At 41.4% G+C, this 23,528-nt stretch overlaps 1 protein-coding gene across 1 annotated transcript in view; it reads right to left on the bottom strand.

The window, feature by feature from the left end:
- LOC117826330 (receptor-type tyrosine-protein phosphatase F-like) overlaps positions 1-23,528 on the bottom strand; it is a 462,221-nt gene that overhangs the window by 276,825 nt on the left and 161,868 nt on the right. Inside the window, exon 6 of the mRNA XM_034702308.1 lies at positions 16,634-16,718. The gene's annotated coding sequence lies outside the window, so the exon portion shown is untranslated. The remainder of the gene's footprint in view (positions 1-16,633; positions 16,719-23,528) is intronic.

The following is a 23,528-nucleotide window of genomic DNA, read 5'->3' as shown; positions in this document are numbered from 1 at the left end:
GGACGAGGCATGTGACGATCATAAAAATTCAGAGCCAGTTCCTCCAATTTCACGCCTATGACTCTTGCATAAAGTTTAAGGTGGCAGTGTGTACATACACAGACATCAATGTCACTTCTCCCCCCCTCTACATTATAATTAATCGCATATCTCAGAGGCTCAAAGAGAGGGAGACAGAGGAGAGAGCTGAAGCCAGGACGGCTGTAATCTGACATTGATGTAACGCAAAAAATGGAAGTCCTTGTTCACCTTCCCTTTGTTCAGGGGGAAAGGGAAGCGGCGTGTGAAAGGGTGTAATTAATGAACCTACAAATAGCTCTGGTTTCATTTAATGACAATCTATGTGTTAAGAGGCAGAGCCCTTTAGTTACCGTGGGAGTGCTGGCAACACCGGCTCCCAATAGAGCCTTGACAGGTAATTCTGCATTTTGAAATGGTAATGAAGCAGAATGCATCAGTGGATTACACCTAAGGGACTAACATGTTGAGCGTCCTTCAGGGTGTACAAAAAAATGTAACACTCTTGATCATCAGCGAGGCCACTGGCAACAGAGCATCAGTGGGCGCGAAGGTCGAGAACCGTATCCGTGTGACTTACCCCAGGGCCTCGCCAATGCAGCCAATTTCTAATTGCTGCTTTAAACAGGGGCAAATGAAGCTGGCATGACAAATTGCGTCAAAACAAGTCTTTAGGCTGGCGCTCGGTTAATTTGTGAGACACAGAGATGTATTCTGTGCCAGGAAGAGCTCACGCGTAATGAATATCATTTCCCAGGTAGGAACCTGCGCATGATGTATTTCACTGCAGACTCAGTGCAGTGCAAGACAGGCAGACTGCCTCTTCCATAATTTAAGCTCAACCTGGACAATGCAGGCTTCACTAAAGCTGCAGATGACGGGTGCTGCAACAAGGAACCACCGGCTTCTTCTGTAATTCAAAACCTTATATTTTATCAGATTTTCAGCATAAATGAGATCCTTTTTTCTTGTTTGATGTTCACATTTAATTAATTCTTCACATCAGGCTAATTCTGAGGCCATATCTTTGTCTCTTATCTGTCAGTCCTTAAAAAAAGGAAAGGTTCCTGGCAACATCTCTGCCCATCTATTTTCACAATATGCTTATCTCAGTCCCTGAAAGATTCTCATTGTTCTTTCGCTAATCCTCCAAATCTGCAGCATGACTCAGAAGTTAACCGCACTCCCTCGTGCCAGAACAATTCTGTTCTGCATTATCCTCCAACAGGAGCTACATGTCATTTTTCCCCTCTGAAACAATGCTCACAAAATGACTCCTTGTCTGCCAAACGGATGATAAAATGCCCAGCTGTGAGTTTTAATAATGCTCGCTGGCAAACACGAGTCAAAGAAGCAGGGAGAGATACAACGACGCGCTTTGTTATAATGAAGCTCAGTGTTTTACACAACAGTGGGTGACCTGTTACAGGAACGGTTCCCTTTAAACAGCAGTCTGCCTGTAGTACTCCCCCCTGTTGTGTAACGAGGACAAAAGACTCTACCTGCAGTTCTCTTCTTACACAACCCAAAAAATAATAAGTTCACTTTAAGTACATACTTCCACTGGGCAACTAGCAGGGAGAGAAAGGCAGGGGTGGGACATTTAAGTATGACTGTTTGTTTCATCACTAAGTAGAGTCGTCAGATATCTGTCCTCTGCTTCAGTATTTATTTTTCTAGAACTATTTTACCTCTTTGATTCCAAAAGTTGAACTCAAATCTCTGTACGCTGTTCTCCTGACTTTTTGTTTGCTTATTACTTAAAGCTCCTGTGAGGAGTTTTTTGCTGGATATGAAACAGATTGAAATGAATACGTGTGCCACTACATGAGCTACAAAAGCCAACAAGACCATTGGCATAAAGATTTATTATTTTCTGTGGTTATTTTTAATGTCTGAAACCAGTGGTGGGGGGTAGGTGACAGTCGAGGTGATTAATTACACGCTGCAGAAACCACCTCTTTTACTATTTTCCTTTTCTATTTTTATTTCTTATGAGCCATACATTTAACCTTTAAGATATTTATATGTGTAAGACAAAATCAACAAAAAATAAGAGGTAGGGGAGAACGGGGTCATCATCAAAACATCTTTCAGTAGTCATTCCTGCATTAAATTGAAGCTTAAGGTGTTGGCTTGAAATGTGTATCCCTAACATTTTCCAACTCATTGTAACAAAGAGGCAGATAACTATCAAAGACACTCTGTGTTATACTGTGGGAAGCAGGCAGTGTGAGTGGAAACAATGAAGAAAAACTTCCAACCAGGTGTTCCTTGAAGTGTAGGCTCATATTGTATTCAGCCAGTTATATTTAGGGAAAACACACAGTTTGCTGGGTTCCCTGTGATAACAAAAGAAAAATTGAGTAAAGTTAACATAGGTTCAAAGGCTCTTCTTCTGGCCTCAGGTCACACAGCAGTGTAGAGAGAGCGGCCATTTCCTGCAGCTCCTTTTAAAGCTGGTTACCTGCTCACTTGGCCAATCAGGCAGCAGCTCTCCAATCAGTGGAACCTACTTCAGGTGAGGAATGAGGAGGAATCAAGAGGAATGTGCACCTTCCTCTTGACACAAACAACAGCATTAACACAAACTCATAATGTGGCATTAGTCCTCATGACACTCTGACACATTGTGACAACCAACCCCATCACGGGGGTGGTTGTCACAGACTATGGGGTTGGTTGTCACAATGGTATTTTAATGGGAAGAATCTTTTAAAAAAGGCAAGAAGGCAGAACTAAATTTGAAAGTTTAATTGCACTGACAAGGGATAGGTCTACATAACTTAATGCATTTTAACATAAAATGAGCAAGGAACATGAACAGGAAACACATCTTTAGGCCAGCCTATATAGCAACATAAAGAACAAAACAAATAGGCCTAACAATAATGACCTACTCAACTAGGCTACATGTAGTCACTGTCTGAGTTACAGTGATGGCAAATGAAGGGTCTGCACACTCCAACTAATTTCACCATGCATGATTTTGCCAACATAGGGGTTGCTTGTTACATGTGGCAACCAACCCCAAAGAGAATGTGACGACCAACCCCAACTGGAATTTTTTGCTAGCATCAGGGCTAACAACCATCTAACAACTACTTAGCTAGCTAATAAAAATACAAACTATATCTTTCCCCTCACACTTTGTAAGGGTAACGCTTGTTTTGTTATAGGTTTAAAAGCCTAGAAGAAAAATACAGAGGAGCTGAATATTTATAATTTGACATGAAAAACACAAAACGATTGTCGCTTGTTAATGACAATCTATATGTTTTGAAATTAGATGCACTTCATTGGTGAATAAAAAACTTGTGTGTTATTAAAAACTCTGCAGTCTCTCTCTGTAAGAACATGATGAACCGTGGAGAGTGTCAGAGGAGTCAAACAAGCAGGAACACAGCCTCTGGTCTTTACAAGAAGTTACACTTATTGACTGGGCTTTCGAAAATGTAACATTTTGAACTTCATTTAATTAAACAACAGCAGCTTTATCACCACCAGACTCTGACATGCTGGCTTCAGCTTCTGTCTCAGATACTCTGCTATTTGACAATGAGTGAGGGCTCAAAGGCGTCTCACACTAGCACACGCAGACACACCGCTCTACGTGTCTGCGTGTGTCAGCGATGGCATAACTTGCCTACAACTTATGACAGGCGTATGCCGGATGTATGAACCATACTTGCCGTACTACGACATATACTAGCTATACAGACAATACACCAGCGTACGCGCCAATTTTTTAACACGCCGGCATACACTGGCTAAATCGTCAAGGTGTGACAGGGCCATAAGCGTGATGTATTCATTCACCCCCATGCTGCAGTACAATGATAAAGAACAGGTAGGTTTCCTTGTAAACATGCAATTAAACTTAACAGTATCAAGCAGACATAAAAAAAACGGTAGCCAGCCATCCAACAATACATAATTAACAACAATTGCCTTGGTGCGCCACTGCCCTAGCGTGCGCTCCATGTGCAGAGGCTATGGTCCTCGTTGCAGCGGTCACAAGTTTGACTCCCAAGCTCTACAATTTGCTGCATGTCTTCCTCCACTCTCTCAACTTTTCCTGTCTCTCCCCAGCTGTCCTATCGAATGAAGGCAAAAATGCCAAAAAACATAACTTTAGAAAATCATCAACTACAATTCCCATGTGCAGTTACATCAGCGTTTTCCAAAACTTTCATTCTAAATGTCAACAGAAATAAAGGTCAAACAGAACTTTTAAAAAATCATCCCCTTTGCAGGTGTTGTTTTTAAGTGACCTAAAACTCTGTTTATGTGGGAAAGCACGGCGAATTCACAGAGATAAAACTATGTTTCCAAAAGTACACGAGGAAGTTAATACTAATAATAATTCATAGGATTTATATAGCGCTTTTCTTAATACTCAAAGTCGCATTAACACCCATGTTAAAATGCCTTCTTTTTTAGCAAAATAAAACAGGCTCACGGCATGGGAGAAAACAAGGCTATGGTCTGTATGGCTCATTTCTTTAAACATACACACTGTATGTGAGGTAGTTTTTTGTTTCTCATCTGTTCTGATTACATTATGACAAAGAGGAAATTAGGGGCGTGGTTGATTTGGCTGATGGTGGGCGTGGGTATTTGCCAGAGCTGGTCTCAGCTCCACCTCTACGCCTGATTCTAGGTTGACCAGATGCAGATGTCTGGTCCTACACACCATGTACCACCAACTCAGGAGACACATTAACACTAAATACTTGTTTTGTAGCTCAAATTTTTCATTTCAACTTTCATGAGGAAGTTGCATCAGCTCTTTGACTTTTTTCACAGGTACAGTTGAGGTCAAAATTATTAGCCCCCCCTTGTGAAATCAGATAAAACCCTTGATTTCTCCATGAAAATGACCATTAAAAACAAGTGTTTATAGTTTATGTGTTTCCAAAATAACACAGACAAATGTTCACTATATTTGACTTGGATATTTTGTTGATGGAATGAATTGAAACAAGAAAAGGTAAAAATGGCATGTCCAAAATTATTAGCCCCCTGGCCCTAAGTAGTCAATAGTGCGCCCGTTCTGAGCCATACCTGACAACAACCTCTTCAAATAGTTCTTTACAAGGTTGGCACATGTCTCTGGAGGGATTTTGGCCCATTTTTCCAACGCAAATTGTTCCAGCTGGTCCAAAATACATGGTTTCTGAGCATGGACATTCACTTTGAGCACCCGCCACAGATTCTTCACAGGATTTAGATCTGGGCTCTGTACGGGCCACTCCAGGACCTTGGTTTTGGTGCCCTTTAAGAACTGTTTGACCAATTTTGACGTAAGCTTTGGATCATTGTCTTGCTGGAAGACCCAGCACCGACCAAAGCCTAGGCTAAGAGCAGAGTTCTTCACATTATCCCTCAAAATGTCAACATACCTTTCTTTTTTCATGATGCCATGCACCAGAACAAGATTTCCTGTGCCTGAGGCTGCAAAACAGCCCCACACTAAGATGCTCCCTCCACCATGTTTAATTCTGAGGACCATGTTCTAAGGGTTGAAGGACTCTCCCTTTCTTGGCCAAACATGAACAACATCCATATGCCCAAAAAGTTCCATCAGATCAAAGGATGGACTTCCAAAACTCATCTTTACCTTTCAAATGTCCATGGGCAAACCTCAATCTGGCTCTGATGTGCCGCTCTTTGAGTAAAGGGGTTCTTCTGGGACGATGGTCCTGAAGCCCATTATGATGAAGATCCCTCACAACTGTGCTCCTTCAAACATCAACTCCAATGGAGGTCAGGTCAGCAACGATCACCTTGGAAGATGTCCGGGGCATCTTGCTGACATCTTCGACTACTTTCCTCTCCAAAGTTCTTGAAATCTTGCGTTTTCTACTACGCCTAGGTTTGTTTCCAACAGAGTTTGTCTCCTTGTACTTTGCAATGATGCAACGTACAGCTATTCTAGACACTGTAAAACGTGTCCCCCTTATTATGAGCCTCAACTATCTTCTTTCTGAGCTCAAGATTGATTTCCATTGTCTTTGGCATGGTTAGTAAGAGTAGTCTCTCTCAATAATATGTTCTGGTGCCCTGTTTGGAGTCCCTTAAGTAAATCTCAATGCTGTTTGAATGCTCAGGTGTTGTTAGGAAGCCAATTGACCTACAGGTGTTGTTAGGAAACAAACTGACTACTCAGGTGTGTTTTAAAAGTAAAAATTCACAGGGGGGCTAATAATTTTGACCACCCCATTTTCACTATATTTGATATAAAGTTATCCTAAAAATGTATTTTAAATTCCAAAATGTACCAAAGCTACTAAAGAACACTGGTGAATGTTTGCTTATATCAAGTTTTATCAATGATTCAAACATTGGGCAGAATTTAAGGAAAATGTTCCAGAATTCTTGGGGGGGGGCTAATAATTTTGACCTCAAGTGTATCTATATTTCTCCTTCAGTAAAGAGAATGTATACTCCTTCACCTCTGAAGAAAGGAAAAGTTATGACACCTGAGTTCTATTAAATGTATGTCATAGACAGATTCCATACATGTTATTCTTGATCCTTTACCAGACCTAGTCATTCAAAACCTTCAAAGTCAATTGAGATGAAGGAATGTAATGCATGCCTTGGGAGGGGCTGGCTCGTGGGAGTCGCCTGTTAACCTTCACGGTCACAGGAATTCAGTCATTATGGAAAAGGATGCTGGCAGCCTTAATACAAAATCATGGCAAGCTGTGACATTCCAGCACAAGTGTGGGTGCTTTTCAGCATGGCCCCATAATCTCCAAGGTCTATTTTGGACGTCACATTGGTCCCCACGGTCCCCTTACCTCGTGTGTCTCTATCCTCATCCCACCAACTGCACTCTGTCATATAATACACTGTCTGCCTTTAATTACTGTCTGGAAGTATCAGGGTTAAGGGTCACACATTCCATTGGGAGCCTCTATGGGCATGTGTGCACTGGATGTGTGTGTGCTTGAGTGTCTCCACTCAACGTGCAGAATGTCCTTTGTATGACGACAGGAGTATTGAGGGAAGTGGCGAATTCCATGGCACTTTTTTCCCCTTGCTCATCACGCATCGCACACCCTTGACCTGCTGCTACGTTGGCCCCTTGGACCTGTTTTAGGAGTGCAAATGGGTCGCGAGGAGCCGCAGGGGAAGCGTAGAGAATGTGTCGGAGCCATGATTGCAAGTGTCTAATTTAAGTATGAGACAAAATTCTGAAATGATATCGGACACATTTTAATCCGCTGTGATATGCAACCCAAACCCAAAAAAAGGTTGGTTGCCCTTGAGGTTAAAGCCCTGCTATCCCTGGGGCTCAACTTCTACTTTCACTGACATGAGACAAGATTAGCCAGCTGTACTAAGAGACCAAACTGCCGTCGGCGAAAGCAGCTAATTTGAGCTCTTATCTAGAAGTGAAAAAGGTAAAATTATTTCCACATGGAGGTAAAAGCCCTCAGCTATTTGGCTTTAACAGGAAAACATCTCCATGAGGGCATCTCACACTCCCACTATCTAAACTGTGAAGGCTTTGATGTAATTATACACCAAGGTACAAACAAAGGAAGCCAGTCAATGATATGACATTGTCATTTGACTACAAATGGGATTGCACAAATCTACTGGTCATGCTCTATTCAGTCTGGCCAGGCTATAAATTAACACTAACAGACTTAGACGTTGGGCCAAAGTAATTGCTTGTGCTGTCTGTTGTTATATTTCCTATCCTGTGAGTAGTTTAATCATTAAATTCAATGACTAAACATAATGGTGTTTTCATGATGAGAGGACACAGCAGTGGATTTGCTTTAGCTGAGATTTAGCAGCTCTGCCTTCTGTACCATGACCGGCATCATTCTTTATCAAGTTTTTATTAAATGCTCAGAGTCGCCGTCACATTTCCATGCAGACAGAAATAACATATTGTTGAATGCTGATGCACTGCTCCCTGAAAACATAATCAAGCGCGTGAGCAGAAATAGACTGTTTATCATGGGATCTGTTGACTAAACTGTCTCAGACCATTAAGCAGATCCCTGAGATACTGATTACTGGGGGGGACAAAAACATAAAATGCAAATGCTTACAATGACTGAGGTGAAGGCCGGGAAGTGCATACTCACTCAATCAGGGGAAACAATGATGTAACACTTGAAGAAAATAAAAAAGGCTGTGCTCACAATCACAGGGAGGAGTGGGACATTTTTCAGCAGGACATTTATCCCGCTCATTGGCTATTCAATACAATATGCATATACAAAGCCACTGAATAATAAATGATGCACTTAAAGTGAAAGCATGAGGGCATCTATTGATTAGACCCCTTACAACTGTCATATGACCCATAGATTATCACATGATCTGCACAGATTGCCTTACTCTCATCGCTCCGTTGGTGACATGACAGAGCATAGGAGCCCGATTTCCAATGACACAATGTGTTGATCCTCTGATGAGGTTATCCTTTCTGTTTATCAAGCTGCCTTGACCTTCAACATGTTCAGGACAATATGTAGCTGGCTAAGAAGGATAAGCTATTTAGAGGAAGAACAACAGCACAAAGAATCAGCAGATCAAGGGCTACAAGTAGCAGCTAATCCAGGAGCAGTGGATGGTTTACTGCCTAAGGATCAGATAAAACTGTCAGTCAGGCTACTGATTCTTTTCAGTGTCAAACCTGTTCAACAAGCAACTAAAGCTTACTTCTTTATGGAGAGTTTAGTTTAGTTAAGGCAATTAAAAATGACAATGCAAAGACTCTGTATTTAAATGCAGGATCCTTTGAGCAGAAACTCTTGTTCAGAAGTGTTTCAGCTACTTTTTACTGTACAGAAAATTACTACACGTGGAGAGGAAAAGAGAGCTGTACGGTGGTGCAGTGGTTAGCGCTGTTGCCTCACAGCAGGAAGGGTTTGAATCCCCGGCAGGTAACTTTCTATGTGGACTTAGCATGTTCTCCTGCTTCTTCCGACAGTCCAAAAACATGCTTGTCAGGTTGATTGGTGACTCTAAATAGCCCAAAGGGTTGAGTGTGTGCATGAATGGTTGTTTGTATCGACATGTGTACATGGTGTAACCCGCCTCTCGCCCTTTGGCTCAATGACAGCTGGGATAGGCTCCAGCCCCCTTGCATCTCTGGAAGAATTAAGCTGTAAAGATAATGGATTGATGGAGAGCAACAGAGGTGGAAAGTATCGGCTGTAATACAAACCCTGAATCACATCAGCTATCATCTGGAAATTATGTTTTGTTTTCTTAATTGAAAAATTCTAAACTGTTGTAAGCACAATAGTTTCACCTACAGTTGTCTCCACAAATTGTTAGTCACACTGTTAACAAAGGCAATGTGCAAGTGGGAAGTCCTCTCATCGCTAACCGATGGCTACACTTGAATCCCAAATAAGTGTGCCATCGCCTCTTGTTAACCGGATGGGTTCCACGATTGGGCCACCAAAAAGTACTTGTTCAACGGCTAATTGTGATGAAAGTGGAGAGGGCTGATACAAACAGGGAACAGTATGACACCAGACAGTGAAGGGCAAAGCAATGTGACTCGATTCTGATGGCGGCTCTGATACTCTCGGCTTTGATGATGACTAATTTTCTACAACACTTTTAGAAAAGACAAATTCAATGTTGCACTAAGTCTGTCAAAAGTTGATCATTTTCAATAACACGTCCTTAAAATGATACAATCTCAATTTGGTAGTGCTGAATATTCCAAAAGTTTCTTAAAAAAAATAAATTAAAAGTAACAGTCAAATACTCAACCAGGAGCTGCTTTAAGCCAAGGGGGAAAGAGAGAGAGCGAGAGGGACAGCAGTGATGGTCAAGTTACATTATGATACAGCAAAGAGAGCGTGCACCTCTAGTGAAAACAAAGCCATGAATCAGACAAATAAGATGTTATTTTCTGCCCATAGAAACTACTTAACGTGTCCACAGCTCCACAGAAATGTGCAGGAAGGCGCTGGATGTTGTTTGATGCTTCTAAAGTCTCTCTGTGCCTGCTGTGCGTCTCTCTGCTCCTCCCTTTGTCACAGCTGACTGATCTCATTCACACGCTGGCAAATACTAACGTTCTGTAAGTTCCTTTAGTGTGTCATGAAGACGCACACATTACGTTTACTAGTACATCTGATGCAAACAACCTGAGCTTAAACAGATCTCTATATGTTTTCCATTACTGTAGTCCGGACCTGCAGACTGTTGGCTGTGAGCGTCACAAAAGCTGATGCCCTTAAAATGTCCTAAACAAGAAAATTAGAAAATACAGACAGAGATCACACATTCTGTTAATGCACACACCACCGCACAGTTCCTCTGGATTATTGATGGCAATTATTCATGCCATAAGATTTTATTTCTGAATATGAGCACGCTAAACTCTCTCAAACTGTGTGGAAATATGATATTTGCACATCATAGAAATCCAAAGAAAACAGTCACAGCAGTTATATGACCTGAAGTGCACCAGGGTTAAATAATGATGAGCAATGCCGTCCCCAATTGCCCAAAACCTAAATAAAAGTCTTGAACATGAGAGACAGCAAAACTGGGGCTGTCAACACTTTGAATACTCTGATATTGTAAACTATGATTACTCATTATTGCAAAATACGCAGCTGGAGCGACTTGTGCTCTGTCCTTGATGTTTTGATGAACAGTAAAAGGAGAATGTCTGAAAAACAATCAACATTTTTGAAGCAGGCTGTAATTAGACAATTATTTGTATTTCTTTTTTGTCAAGAGTCTCTGTGTAGTTCAATGATGAATATAAAATGTCAACATTTCATAACATCTGCATAAAGAGGAGGCGCTGACAGCTGAGGAAGCACCTGCCCCTCTCATACGGACAAGGCTGGGATGATAACAAATAACAATTTCCTGTGAAGTCCCATCTAGCAGATATGGTACACTGTAAAGCTGCCACTTTTATTTCCTCCTTATCCAACCAAGGCTTAGGTACCTTCTTTCCAACCGAGTTGCCTTATCCTCCTCCAGCATCTGTTTTTGAAGCCAGCCAGCTTAAGCACAGATTAATGGAGAGTCCTGGAGTTTTTGTCGTGTGGGGCACAAAGCAGAAGTCTTGGCTTGAATTTTGGCATCAGGACCTGCATGCAGTGAGTCGCCATTATCAGCAACATATCTGCTAGGCTGCTGAGACAGCAAGTTTGCGAACATCGGCACTTTGACTTATCTCAGCATTGTACTACCACTCAGTTCTTCTCTTTGAATAGAGTACCCAAGGATGTTCCCTGTTTGGAAACTCCATTTGGGTCATTTGCTGCCTTATTTTGTTTTGCTGGTGTGTGACACGTTGGTGTAAGCGTACAGCAATAAGATAGTTGTCTTGTACTTTCATTACCACTTTCATTATCTGGGAAAATGCTGAAACAGCTCGGGTTGTAGATGGTGCTGTAGTATGGGCCTACTGGCATTTATTACCCAATCAATACACACCTTAATCTAATTTAGTGAGAAGTAGTGAACTCTTTCACTTTATCTCCTCCTCCCCTCTCAACGAGCCAGGCTCTGGTAAAAAGGCCTCCCATTCTATTGCCAGGCTTTTCATCCCACAGACAGATACAATGTTCCCGAAGCCCTGCAGTGACTGTTCTCACGCTTTCTCCCTCACTGCTCTGAAAAAGAAGGGGAAAGGAGGGTCTTTTCCCGAGCCCTTTTTTCTTTCTTCCCCATTGGAAAAAAGAAGGTTGGAGTGTTGGTGATGTAGAGACTGGGGGTGGATGAGTTGGGGAGGGCGGCTGTGATCCAGCCACCTCCCCTCCCTCAAGTGTAGCTGCGACCCTGCGGGCAATGCATGCTCCCCTCTCTACCCAGTCGCTGTAAAATTTGCAGAAATGAAACAGTTTTTTATTTAAGCGAGCCAAAGAAAGCAGAGTATGAAACGGTAGCTCTGACACCGTGAACGTGCCTAGACTACCAGCAATGATGGTTAATCACAGATTGAATCCACCCTGCATCACATCCCCCAGTTTGGAACAATGACAGCTCCCTCATCATTTTCAACTGTTTCCAGGAAAAATAGAGTGCAGAGAGGCCCCCTGAGGTCAGGTCTAACTATGTTTATATCTGATGATTATCTTTTTATTCCAGTTGCTCTTGTGGATTTATTTACTTCCTTTTTCCACCCTAATTTGAAGTTTCCTTTCATTTGTAATTCTTTCGCTCTACATTACAACAATCATGAGGCCATCACTGGACCACATGCTGTGTGACTACCAATTCAAAGTGGTAATTCCTATGCAAATCTTGTAACAGAAGTAAACCCATTAGGCTTAATGCTTTGGAAACATCAAACACTAATATCTCATCTCCTCTAATCGTGCTGACTGGTTGACTTGTTGACAATCGACTTGAAAAGAAGAAGCAGAGTAACCTCGGACTTTCAATGTCTAAACTTCTAGGCATGGGTGGACCCACTGCCATCAGTCCATGTTTGCTGTGTGATATTTCCCTTGGTGTGTCTGTCAGTGAGTGTGTACACAGCAGGGAGTCATGCTCAAGAGTAATAGAAGCCAGCCTGAACACCATCTATCTACCCACAATGTCTAATTCTGCTTAGAGTTTCCCCCTGTGTCTTCATATGTGGTAATTTGCATTCAGGACGGAAACGTGCCAAAGACTGATTTGGTCTGATTTCCACTGATTTCGTTCCCAACTGCAGCACTTATCAGATGCTGATTGCAGTTCAAATTACCACTACACACTATCACTGCAAAGAACTAGTTACCATTCAGAGTCATTTTCTGAAAACGCGTCGAATGACATTATAGTGCATTTCCCATTTAGGTTTTTAAGCAATCAGGCTCAGGCTCTAGTAACAGATTGCCCTTGTGGTTGGTGTGGCTGTGAAGTGAGATTTATGGCCTAGTGAAGCTGCTGAATGAACAAATCAATAGATTTGTGTCTGATATAGTGTGTTGCATTCAGAAACACCTCCATGCACCATTGTTCTGCGACCACCTCTAAGACAGACAATTCTTCATTGTCATTTTGGGAGACACGACATTCACAGCACACCTTCCACAATGGGCCTTTGTGTCTTTCTCCAAAATGCCTGAAAACACTTTGAGGCAGCTGATTTTGATACAGATATAAATGGTAATTCCTCTGCCTACTTATAGAGTTATATTATTAACTAGCGCTGGAAGCAGCAGTCAAATCCTTTACTTCTGCAAATGTATCAGAGCAACAATAGAATAATACTCAATTAAATATAAAAGCCTCACTGTGCATACTCTGCCTTAGCATGGAAGTATTCATATTTATAAAATGTACAAAAGCAACAAATGAAATATCACTTCAGACAATTTCCTGGAAGTCCTCACAGGCTTGTGTTGACTGACAGTTATAATGACTATTATTTATTTATTGGAGCAGTGGGACGAAACATATTTATGAAATGTATGAAATCCTAATCAGTCTGCAGTGGTAATTTACCACTTTTACATTTGGAGCCCCACGATAAAAACCTACAATGCAGTCAGTCTTCAACAATGTGTTTCGTCTTGTTCTTCTTGTGTTTGGTATATTTATATCTTCATATAAATACTTCTGTGTTTGTTATCTGCCAAGGGAGCATGGATGTCAATTTGCATTCCTCGGATTCCTTGTATGTTTACAACATGTTTATTTCATACTTCTGCTATTGACATATTTTGTCCCAATGAAATAATCAAATACAGCAAGTGGAATAAATAAATAATTAAAAATAAAAATAAAAACCTTTGTTGGGTCTCTCACATGTATTTTCATATCATACCTGGCACTGTCTGGTCACTATAAACTGCTATCAACGGTTTGGAAATGGGATCACTTACAAGGCCAAATAAAGGTTATACAAAATATTCATCAGTGAGATCCACTCTCATTAATTAGCGAACAGAGACACGTGCACTGATTGTGATATTAACAACTCTAATTTTCACTGACCAAAGCTTTACACCTCGGAGGTTGTCAGAGGTTATCATGAAAGAAATTTTGTGTTTTGTTAACTAAACTATTAAAAATCATCTCCCTCACTCGACAGAACCAGATGAACAAGACAGTCAGACTAGTTATATATATTTGTATAATTGTAGGCCTGAAATGCTGGTCATGTCGTTGCATGTAAACTGTACCGCAGCAACCCCCCACTAGGCGGAACGGTTACTTGGGTTAATTGGTGCGTTCCATTTACCGCTAATGTCAGATGTCGGAGCTGGGAATCAGGTCACATCCAAGTTGTCCACATTCCAGTTACAAGTTGAAAACAAAGTCAGAAAATTGATTATCCATTAGCTCCTGTTGTTGTTAGCATTGCTAGCTAATACCAGATGATGACAACACACTGTTTGATAGTTTGTGAAAGCAACATGACAATATCTCCACAGATACCTGCATAGTGATATTGGTGTGACTGATTCAGTAACACAAAACAAGAATAAGTTGCTTATGAACACTATTAACAGCACATATTTGTAACTATTGATACAGCAGCCATCTTGGATTTAGAGCTGGGGGTTGCTGAAGTTTCTCTGAGTTTCATACTTCCGACAATCTCAACATTCCTTCCAACCTTTAGATGGGCATCTTGGAATTCCTGACTGCCGTGATCAAATGGAAGGCACCAAATGGCTACTGCTCTACTACCCGGATGTAAACAAGCACAGATGACAAACGGTGTCCTAGTGCAGCGCATAGCATGCAGATTAAGTTGGATGTAGGCTGTATGTAGTACACATATAATCACTAAACTGGAGCAATGTGTATTACAGCACAGGTTTGTGGATTTTAACCTTTAGGGAGGACTAAAGTCTGGGGCTGCTAGCTCTGCTAATGTTAGCCTCACTCTGCAGACAATTTGACATTGTTTACTTTGACATTAGCAGCGAGTAAGTTATTAAATTGTGCTGAACTTTGACAATCTTTTCAGTGTTTTTTTTATCTTCAGACCATCTAATCTCAAAAAATGTGTTGCTTCAAAACATCCCTCTTGTACCTCATCCCGCAATAAGCATCTACAGCTGGGGGGTAAACAGACAGCAGCAACAAGTTGTTGTTTTTTCACCCTGAAAATTGTAGTTAGGAGGCAAAGTGTAAATGAGTAGAAACCTGGCAAAAAAAAACCTGACATGTGAGTTATGTAGATAGAAACTGTACTAACAATCTAACACCATCAGATGTGCACAACTGCAGTGCAGATATCTGATCTTGCCTTTACTCCTGGCATAGAAAAGCATCAGATCAAAATGCTCCAGAGATGAAACGAGAGCACATCCATCTGTGGCATGCACTGTACACTGTACACTGTAATAGAGCAGCTGTAATACCTCCCTATGCCAGACACCCTCCACATCCTATCTCTATTAATATGCAAACATCTGCCTCCTCTCTTTACGTGGTGTGAATTCTTAACTCTCCTCAGCGGCATCTGCAAGCCAATGGTGCTCAGTTGGGGCTAGGCCTGCTAAACATTTACCAGCTGTTGACCCTACGGATGATGGCAGTGTGTAACAGAGCGCTGTAAGAGACGACAACAGTTACCACACCGGTCCTCTGTGTCCACTTTCACAGGAACCTCTTTATCGGCTTTGCGAGCGTCGGCAGACAGGCTGCTAAATGAGGGAACTTTCCTAATCCGCAGATGTTGTGTTAGACACATTAAGGGACTGATTTAAAGCTTCCAACTCAACATTTTTTAAAGCTTTAGTTGCATTTAAATGGCCTGTCTTTTGGTGTTAGCTAATCCGGTATTGTTAGGGTCCAAATTGACAATATTCACATGTCAGCATTTTCTTCTAATGTCATGGTCTGTGTGTGAACATAATGTTGTACTGCTGTGTTCCAGGTTTTTGGTATTACAGATTTGGGGGTTTGTGACAATTATTTTCAATTCACTTCTTCCAGTTCGACTGGAAAGACAGCGGAACATTTTTAGGGCTAAATCTGGTCATATTTTAAGATAGAAAAAGCATATTGGATATGTACTGGCTTGTGTAATGATATCCACAAAGTGTTTAAATGGTAGCATTAGCTAATGTCTGGGTAAGCTATTTTAACCATCTGTTAGGTTCCTATTTCATCAAGAAGTGACCAAATCAAACCCCCCATAATTGTTGGCCTTATAATCTGGATTATAGTAGTACAGTATTGTGACAGAATCCAAGTTCTCGCTCTGATCGTGTTTTCACAGGAAAATAGCTGCTTTGCAAATATTTATGAGGGGCATTTCAAACAAAATACCATTCAGTAGTCACTGGGAACAATTTAACCAATATTCCAATAGCATCCCCCCAGCACTCACACAGAGACATAAAGAGAGAAGGAAAGAGGGAGAGAGAGAGCAAGAGACCACTGACAGTGAACAGTTGTTGTGGATAGGGGGGGGGGGCACGGTTGGCCTGGTGGTTTAAGTGTGCCCCATATACTGATGACAGTCCTTGTCGCAGCAGTCACTGGTTTGGCTCCTGGTCATGCATTGACTTTGCTGCATGTCAACCCTCCCCCTCTCCTCCCCTCACATTTTCTGACTCTCTTCAGCTGTTCTGTCTAAAAATAATTAAAATAAATTGTAAAAGCCGGTTTGACATAGGATATGATTTAGATTTGTTAGTTTTACCTGGCAATCCATCACCATATGCTTTTGTTATTTCACAGCGGTTGGCAAACAGCTTTCAGTCATCTTCTGGTTGTACAATCATGTCCTGGTAAAAAAAAAAAGGAACAATATGATTAGAATGATATAATACTCACATGGACTCCATTTCTAAGAAATTATTAATTGGATACTCAAAGAGTCAAAAATGAAGACCCACCCCTAATGAATATGGGGAATGGTGTTTTATAATCATGTTTTACTCTGTGTCAAAGTTGATGAGGGATTACGTTATTGACAAAAGGTAGAGGTGAAGAGGAAGAAAAGGCTTTGAGGTATCTTCATTGTCCGAGAAATCAAACAGAAAGCAGCACAAAGGAGCTCTGTTCATCGACGACAGTGACAAGCTCCTGTTCTTTTAAACCCCAAAGAAAAAATCAATACTGAGGGAATGTAGCTCCTCTGCCCCTCCTCTATTCTGGCATTCCTATCTGGGTTTAGAGAGTTTTGTTTGCACTCAGACCACTTCCATTTCTGCCCACCCGCCCCCCATCTCCACAGCCACCACAGCAAAGGTCCACATCGCTGTGCCCTGGCTTTCACCCACAAATTAGACCCAGCATCTGAGTGCAGACCGTGTACTTCATATTAAAGGGCCCTCCCAGCTCCCTGCGTTGATCATCAAGATGTGATGAGCATGCTGAGCATATTAGAAGGTCTGTTAACTGTCTGATTGGAGTGAAATTCTGCTATGTGTTGATAAGTAGCTCCTGTTTGTTGCTCCTGCTGATTGCACACCTAAATTCATGACTCTCCAGTTTCAAAGATGATGAACATGATGCACCATCAGCAGTTCGGCTGGAAATCTGAATGGTTATTTTGCATGTGAGATGAGGTAATTTGTCGCTAATGCACCGGAAAAATTCCAATTTAACCCTCTCCAATACTCTAGCACTTACATGGTTGGATAAGAGAGAGAGTGAACAAGTACAGGCTTGTTCAGCTATGGCTAAGAAAGAGAAGATGGCTGAAGGTAATGATATTCAAGGTACTCAAAGCATGTCTGATCAGTGTTATAACCCATTGTAGAGTAGGCAGTAAACATGAGAGTTCTCAGAGAAAAGAACTGTGACCTTTGTTGTTCTGGTTCTGTCATTTAGGGAGTTAAGTCAATAAGATAAATTCAATAATCAACTTATGGCTAAGTTACACTTCTTCCTGGAAGCATTAAACTGGTAGTTTTGTGCTAAAAGAAACAAAGACCATTTATGTAAGAGGATTTGCTTGCATGTGACTTCAGCTATTTCAGAGACTTCTTGCAACAGACAGTCTTAAATTAAAGCCTAGAGAGTAGTGCTGGTTTCTGTGTGAGATTATACAGTATCTGTGGATGGATGCTATTTCTGTCATTTGAGCAAATTAAACTTTTTAGTGCTTAAAAAATCAATTATTCTCAATATTGTCCCTGTAGAAAAGTATTTATAGAGATATTTAAGATATGAAAGAAGAAGATCCAACTTTGAGGCACAAAGTTGGTACTTCCTGCTGCACTGAAATCACTTCAGATGTCCTTGCACTAGCTTTTTTCATTTATGATGCAGGTCCATGATTTGTCCCTGGACTTATTTGAATTCACAATCAATACCACAGAAATATTTAGTGAACTGCATCCGGGGAAAATAACTGCTTAAATAACTAATAAGTCAAATTCTGTCACAGTGTTACCATGAAGTAATTTTAATCTGAAGGTTATTAGAATCCAAACTTTCTGAATGGTTCCGAACAATGTAGAGTGCAGCTTTAATGCTCCTTGGATGTGGTCTACTAGTCTTTTAAAACATGTACTGTTTTTTGATGATGGCCATGGATTATGGTTCCAAACATCATCCAAAAACTGCCATGCTTGAGATCGGACCAAGTCACATTTTGCAAGTCCCGGGTCCTTGTTCACACCCTGGTTACATCTCACGTTGATCACTGCAATTCCCTTCTCTTTGGTCTCCCTCTCAAATCGATCCATAAACTTCAACTGGTCCAGAACTCTGCCGTTCGCAACATCACCAGAACCCCGTCCATTCATCACATCACTGATGTCCTTCAGCAGCTTCACTGGCTACTGGTCAAAAGATTCTTATCCTCACCTTTAAGGCCATCCATAACCTCGCTCCTCTATACCTTCCTGAACTTCTGCACATCAACATACCCCGCCGCACTCTCAGGTCTTCTTCTTCTTCCGTTCACTTCACTACACCACCCTCCCGCTTGACCACCAAGGGATCTACGCAGAGCCTTCAGTTGGTCTGGCCCCCTGCCTCTAGAACTCCCTCCCACCAGACATCCGTAACATTGACTCTCTCTCCATCTAATCCTGTTCATTTTATTGATTATTCGCAGCTGTATCATGTTTATCAGACACATTTTTATTGTTGTTATTTATTATTTGTTGTTCTTTTTATTATTATTATGATTTCAATAATAATAGAATCAACATTTATTTAACATTTAATGGTAAAAGCAAAGCCAATCCAGCACTTGCAGGCAGGTTCATTGTACTGATAATTTGAAAATACAGTACCCTTTTTATATTAAGCTATCTTGTATACATAAATGTTCCTCACACTGTGCCCTCTATTCATCTCAAGTCTTTGAGGGGCAAGTCCAATTTAAATCTCAAGCCACATTTGTTTGCAACTCGAGTCCCAGTGTGAAACTTGAGTGTCCATCTCTGATTATTAGTTTTTGCTCGGTTGCCGTGCACGAACAAGACTTTACGTTTAAGCTGACTTCAAAATAGGCCAATTCTTGATCTTGGAAATAGTAATCTGAAATCACAATTCTGTCTCTGCACTGACTTCCCGGCCTTTTGTGGGGCTACTTTCAGTTCGATATGATTAAACTCTTAGCAGAAAGTAAGTGAGTTGACCTTGAGTTTGGTTTTTGGAATATCAAAGCACCATTTCCAAGATCAAAATGAACTTGTGGCCTTGCTTTCTTTATGAGTGAAGGACCAATCCGACAGGTTTACAGCCTGAGTGTTAGAAATCTACATCCAGTAAAACGTGAACTACAGTACATCCAGATCTGGTCTTAGTGAAGGAACAAGATGCCATATGAAGTCTCTTGTTTACAGAAAAAATCTTGGATGAGTTTTACTGCACAAGGCCACACTTTCTGCCATAAGTGAAATTTTTTTGCACCACAGGGTGCTTCAGTTAAGTAGCACCAGATTCCTTGGCTGTTATATGACCATGCAGCGCAATCATCACACCTAATGTTTCCCATGGCTGCTTATATCGCTGCAGATTCATCGCCACGTGTCAGAGCTGCTAACAGACTCTGTGAGCAGTTGGCTTCCTTTTGCTTTCCTCTTTCAACATGTAGAGAAAATAGTGAAAATCTTCTTTAGACCATGTTGTGTTTTTTCCACTGCACAATAGTCCATGTTCATTGATTAAGTCGTCCATTTGTCTGTGAAACACGAAATCAATCACTTTTCAAATGACCACTCGGCTGCATGGACGCGGCTTCTGAAGCTCACAGCAATTTTAGATGAGATTTTGATTCTGGTCTGTGGTTATTTTTGAGTCTGAATTATGTGTTGTTTAGCAACCGCTCTCGTGAAGTATCAGTCTGTATCAGAGCTTCAACTGGTGACCAATGTTCCTCTGTGCTGACGCAGTTTGTCAGGCTCTGGCAGATGAATCTGAAGCCTGTGTCCCTTGTCACAATTTGCAGATTTCTAACAAATGTTCTTACAATTGGAAAATTGTTTTGTTGCCTCTCTGGGACTCGTCTTTTGTGCCATTTATCTCTGAAAACTTTGAGAAGTTGAATATAAATTGGTGGTATCAGACTTTTTAAAGCCAAAAGAGACAGCCTGTGTGTGAGGCTGACTTTGTTTTTGTGATTTATTTATCCTCCCTCTGTTCCAGCCTTTGGTGATGAAAATATGATTCATGTTTCGGATATGGAAGTCACTTCTGTCCTTGCTTTGACCTGCTGCATGTCTGCCTTGTAATTTTGGCGCTGGGATTTTTTTTAAAAGACATCATTCCAAGTCCCAGAGGAGGCCAATAACCACCAAGGGAGTTTCCTCCCCAAAACCCCACTGATCAGAAACCACATCAGAACTCATCGAATTTCACAGAAACATTGAACAACCTAGAATTACCCTTTGAAACATTTACAATCTGAAGACTGAAATAACCTTTCAGGAGATCCTATTTTAGTTCTGGTTTGGATTGATAGCGGGTTGGATCAGAAAAGCTGTGTTTACGGCTGAAACTTGTGCTTTTGCATCTGCTTTCTAACCTCACAAAATGTCCCTTTTCAGCTCCAGTAAATAGACTTTTAGAGTCAATCCACCCAAAAACAGATTTCACATGCATTACATTACCTTGTTTTCCTCCTTCTCGAATCATTAAAATGCAAACAAGGTTTTCTTTCCTGATGACTTTCAACATTAGTCTATTTCCCCTTTTTTTTTGTTTGCAAGGTGATTATTTGCTTGTTCACATTTCATAGCCAAACTGTCAAATCTCTTTGTCTCCCCCCGTCGTTTGCCCTTTACTTTGAAAAGAGAGGATGAGATAGGGTGTGCAGGAGTCAATTATGCAGTGACAAAAGTTTGTCGTAAATAATCTGATACGTGTGTGCTCTGAACATTAAGCCTCCTTTGTGTTTATTGGTGCAAATGTCTTTCAAAGTTGTGCCTTTTGATCACATAAATTAATTAGCTGACCAAGCTGCCTGAGTCAGTCTACAAAGTGTGGTGTTGATGTTTGAAAGCTCCGTTAATTCAAAGCTGTTCAATCTGACCACTAATAGTTTGGGTGTCATTATCTAATGATCAGGGGGAGGATGTGGACGTGATTTGATGTGTCATCGGTGGTGAATTGTGCAAAGTTTGATCGCCTTTTAACAAAGAGGAAACTTTGATGAGCAACAATTTGTAATAAAATAAGAGAAAGGGTCTGACTTAGTCACTGGAATTGCTTTAATGCCTCTTGGATTGGATCTACCAGTCCTCTAAATGTATTCCATGTACTTTTTATTTAGGGATGGTTAGGTTGGGTTGTGGTTTCAAACATCATCCAAAATCTGCCATGCTTGTTCAACTGGGTTGAAATCTTGTGACTGCAAAGGCCGCTGCAGATGATTCACATCATTTCCATGTTTATTAAACCAGCCACTGACCTGAGTGCCCTTTGGATGACATTTCCATCTCAAAAAGAGATGATTCCCGGCTTTCTGCTGCATGTCATTCCCTCTTTCCTCAGTGCATTTCTGTCCATCTCAAGCTGTTCTTTCTACTATGGCCAAAATGGACCAAAAATATCCCAGAAATTAGACAATTACCAAAGATTTACACCGATCAGCCATTACATTATTACCACCCTAAACACCTTTGAGCCGATTAGATATGGATTCAACTAGACCTCTGGTACCACAACATTAGCAGCAGACCCTTTCAGTCTTGTATGGTGTGAGGTGTGGCCTCCATTGGTTAGACTTTGGTGTCCAGCACATGGATTTGATTGAGATCTCGGAAATCACATCTTAGCCCCTTGCACCAGAGATGCAAGGAAATGAAGAGAAGGAAAGAGGTAATGGTGAGATTTGTATAACAGACATGGGACGTCCTTTCCTCCGGAGCATCATGTGATGCGATGTCGGTTTGTGATGACGGCGTCAGCTGATCACCCCTGGATCAGCTGTCTGTCAACTTTTAACTGCTTTAAGGTCCATCTTTTCTCTATTTTTAAACTCAGGTGATGTGAAGTTTCAGAGAAGTCCAAGCCACTGCAGCATCCAATCAGTGAGTGATATTCGATAAAGGGGCTTCTCTTTCAGCGAAAAGACATCCGTGAAGGCTGTTCTCATGTATCCTCTCTCATCGCTCCTCTGATAAGTCTCCTCCGTCCTCTCTCCAGAGTCCTCTTAGCAGAGTAAGAAGTTTTGGGAGGCCACTCAATATGGCGGGTCAGTAAGTAATTCCGGTTCGCCGGAGTAGAGAGGAGAGAGGAGAGAGGAGACTGCAGTTAAAAGCTTTGAGATGCACCCCATGTCAGCACCTTTAACTTTCCATGTTCTTCCAGGCCACCTTCTTTAAAAGCTCCATAGTCCAGTTCCGGTGCTGCTGTGCCCATTGTGGGGCCCTTCTGCTGGTAGCCATAGGGGTCAATATGGGCATCCTGACTGGTCTGAAGCTGTGCAGCTTCATCTGCAAAATCTGCCATGCTCTGTGTGTCTGTACACCTTTCTAACATAACCAGCTCTTCTAATGGATCCCACCAAATGCATCAACAAGCCTCTACCACCCATGATCCTATGGCTAATGTATCATTGTTCCTTCCTTGGACCTATTTGGTTGTTACTAACCACCACAAACTGGTGACGCGCCCACAAAAGCTGCACTTTTGGAGATGCTCCAACCAAGTTGTCATGCCATCATAATTTGGTCTGTGTCAAAGAGGCTCACATGCATTCCCTTGCCAATCTTTCCAGCTTCCTGCGAATCAACTCTGAAGACAAAATGTAAACTTGCAGCCTAACACATCCCACCCACTGACAGGTGCCACTGTAAAGAGGTAATCAATTCACTTGACCTGTCAGTGGTCATAATGTTATGGCTGATCAATGTGAAAGTTCCATGATGGACAGGCTCAAAGAATAGGAGGAACATTTAAACACAGTTCTCTAAAGACACTAAGTTTTCTGCAGCTTTACATTCAGAGGGTTGTTTTAAGAAACTGTGGGCTGTAAAAGTAAATGTGCACTGACCAGAGCTTTGAGCAAGCTGCATTAGTGTCATTTAACTGAGCCCTTTGAAGGCTTGTTTTGAAAGCACCACTAGTTTTGAAGTTAAAGTCATGTGTCAAACTATTTAACAAGCACTGCTCCCTACAGGCTCTGCTTG

Source organism: Notolabrus celidotus, chromosome 15 (genome assembly GCF_009762535.1).
Source record: "Notolabrus celidotus isolate fNotCel1 chromosome 15, fNotCel1.pri, whole genome shotgun sequence".
Lineage (NCBI taxonomy): Eukaryota > Metazoa > Chordata > Actinopteri > Labriformes > Labridae > Notolabrus > Notolabrus celidotus.
Note: the sequence above shows the minus strand (reverse complement) of the source record. Positions and strands in the feature narration are given on the sequence as shown.